This window comes from Octopus bimaculoides, chromosome 7 (assembly GCF_001194135.2).
Source record: "Octopus bimaculoides isolate UCB-OBI-ISO-001 chromosome 7, ASM119413v2, whole genome shotgun sequence".
Lineage (NCBI taxonomy): Eukaryota > Metazoa > Mollusca > Cephalopoda > Octopoda > Octopodidae > Octopus > Octopus bimaculoides.
Window position 1 is genome coordinate 20,001,867 of NC_068987.1, and position 3,634 is coordinate 20,005,500.

The following is a 3,634-nucleotide window of genomic DNA, read 5'->3' on the forward strand; positions in this document are numbered from 1 at the left end:
TATATATATATATATATATATATATATGTGTGTGTGTGTGTATACTCAATCCAAACATTAACAAGCAAGAAAAAATAACAACGCGAGGACGTGGAATAAGTGCAGTGTTATTGGACGCTCAGGAAAGGAAAGAAAAGAAAGTGGATACACACGCGGTCCAACAGCCCGACACGAGGCACAGATGAGGGCTGCGGAATCAAACTCTCTTATACACCAAATGTACCAACAGCTGGGACAAAGGCACATACAGGAGTGGTGATGCGAAACACCCAGACTGAGGAAGTCAGAAAGACCATGGTGGTGCCCCAGCATGACCACGACCGCATGGCTGAAATGAGTAAAAGAGTAATATATATATATACATATATGGGCGTAAATGTATGTGGGTTAACGAGATATCTGGATATTTGTCAAACTCACGCGGCAGTTTAGAAACAATGCATTTCTCAGATTCCTATCTAAATAGTGAAACAGTCAAAAGTAAATCGTTGACATGTTCTGGGTCAACCATAAGATATAAGATACGTAAGCAGATAAAGGCAAAATGGGTCGTCATATAAGATTTTAAAAATTCCTGAATGAGCCAAAGACGCATATTTTCTCTCAAAATTTCCACCTACGTCCTATCTACGCTAATGAGGAAGATTTTTACGCGGTTGCTCAACCTACATGAAATAACAGCCAAATCTCCCTCGTATCTCACGTTATTGTCTTACAAAAGATAAAAAATAAAAACACACACGCACAGGTACACACACACATATACACAGAGAAACTAAGAAGTTTACTTCTCAAATACATAGTTCCGGTTTCAGTTCCATTGCGTGGTCCCTTCGGCAAGTGTCTTCTACTATAGCCCCAGACCGACCACAGCTTTGTGAGCGTACTTAGTAGATGGAAACTTTGTGGAAGCTCTGTCGTTTACAAACATACATACATACATACATACATACACACACAAATACAGTATTGTAGAAGCCGTAGTCACTCATAATAAACAGGAATACAGGTGGAATGTTCCTGTAAAAAGCTCAATAAAATGTAAACATAATACATCTGATATAATGATTTGAGATAGAGAAGAGAAACTGTACAGTTGTGCAAGTCAGCTTCCCAGCAGATGTTAACATAAAGCTGAAGATCAATGAAAAAGAGAACACCTATGCTGAACTGTTGAGAAATCTGCAGTTACTCTATCCAGATTACAAGTTCAGGTTTATACCTGTAATTATTGGGGTATTGGGATATGTAACACACTACCTCCCAGGTTTATTACCTGTAATTATTGGGGTATTGGGATATATAACACACTACCTCCCAGGTTTATACCTGTAATTATTGGGGTATTGGGATATATAACACACTACCTAGATATCAATCTTGAGAAATTAGGCAGCACAAAACCAGAAAGGAGAAAGCTGATTCGAAGACCACAGATTCAAGCCATCCTTGGAACTGTAAACATCTACAAAACTTTCCAGAAGTTTATCATTTAAGTATATATGAACATGTCTCGACATGCGACCATATGCATGAGAATACATACATGAAACAAAGCATACACATCTGCATATGTGTGTGTGTGTGTGTGTGTGTGTGTGTGTGTGTGTGTGTGTGTGTGTGTGTGTGTATGAAAGTAAACAAACAAACGAAGTTTGCTTTAGAAGCGTTGAGATGTCTTAGAAAGTTAAAGAAGTGATTTTTTAAAGTCTCAAACGCAGGATAATGCTAATAACATAGCCTGAACCGGATAAGCTACCCCTATTTCTGCAGAAAAAAAAAATATGTGTGTGTGTATACGTACATACATACGTATATAATACAATAATACATACATACATACACACATGTATATGTATATGTGTATATGTTTGTGCGTGTGTGTTATGTGTGGTAAGTAGCTTGCTTCCCAAACACATGGTTCTGGGTTCGGTCCCACTGCATGGTACCTTGGGCAAGAGTCTTCTGCTATAGCCTCGGACTAACCAAAGCCTTGTGAGTGGATTTGGTAGATAGAGTCTGAGAGAAGCCCGTCGTATATGTGTGCGTATGTGTGTCTTTGTGTCTGTATTTTTCCCGCCTCCACTGCTTAACAACCAGTATTGGTGTGTTTACGTCCTTATAACTGTGCGGTTCGGTAAAAAATATCGACAAAATAAGTACCAGGCTTTAAAAAAAACAAAAAAACTCTGAGATCGATTCATTCGACTAAAAATTCTTCAAAGTAGCTCATTCCCGCCCGCAAATCGATGTTGCCTGAACAGGTGTACGGTGTTACCGCCACGCGTCCAGGTGTCGAAGTGATCACAGGGCAACGTGAGATGAAGTACTTTGCTCAAGAACACAACGCGTCACCCCTAGGTCTAGGAATTGAAACCACGATCTCACGATGGCGAGTGTAACACCCTAGCCACTAGGCCATGCATCCTCACACACACACACACACACACACACACACACACACACACACACACACACACACACACACACACACACACACACATGTAACTCACACACACATGCATATAACTCACACACAAACAAAATCAAGCTAAGAGAAATATAGCGAAGTGGCCAGTGGCATGTATTTGAATAACATAGACAAATACAGGTATGTCAAATACCATACAACAAACCTCCTTGTCTTATCAACATTACTTTCGCCTGTAGAGGATGTGTCATAAATACCAAATGACAATTATGACCGGTACCACTTGAGAAGACACAAGCAACATGGAGCTATGGCAAAGAACGAATCAAACTCCGATTAGAGAGCAAATATCTAAGAAAAAGTGGAAGTGGATTGGTAGCACAATTAGAAAGGACACACCAAATGCAGCGGGAAGTGCTTTACAGTGGACTCCAGATGGATATAGAAAGAGGGGTAGGCCTAAGAACTCGTGGCGTAGATCAACACAAAAGGAACTAGAGAAAGGAGGACATTCATGGCAGAGTATAAGTACAGAAGCGAGAAATTATGCGACATGGAATTCAACTACAAGTGGCCTATACTCCGCGTTGGAGGGTTAAAGGCAAGAAAGAAGAACCACTTGAGAAGGGAGAAATAATCTCAAGATTCAATAAATTCTTCAAAATTGGCATATCATAGAGGTAAAAGATAGGCCTATTGTCTGGAGATAAACGGACAGTCGTGGGTACGTGTTTCTCCTTCAATAACCATCATCAGCACGACACTTGACCAGACTTATCTCTAGTAGCCAAAGGATTTAGACTTAAGCCCATGCAATATGAGGGGCTGAATACAAACTAACCGGGACGTGCAGCGAGCGTATTCATTTTATATGGCACTCCGCCGCTTACGACAACGAGAGTTCCAGGTGACCCAATCAACGGAACAGCCAGCTCGTGAAATTAACATGCAAGTGGCTGAGCACTCCACAGACACGTGGGCCCTTAACGTAGTTCACATGGGGTTTCAGATATGTGACAAGGCTGGCCCTTTGAAATACAGGTACTACTTACCTTTGCTAGCTGATGGACTGGAGCAACGTGTAATAAAGTATCCTACTCAGTGATACAACGCGCGCCGGGAATCGAACTCGCGACCTTACGATCGTGAGAGAATACCCCCTAACCACGATACCACGCGCCTTCACATTTTTTTTGTATATAT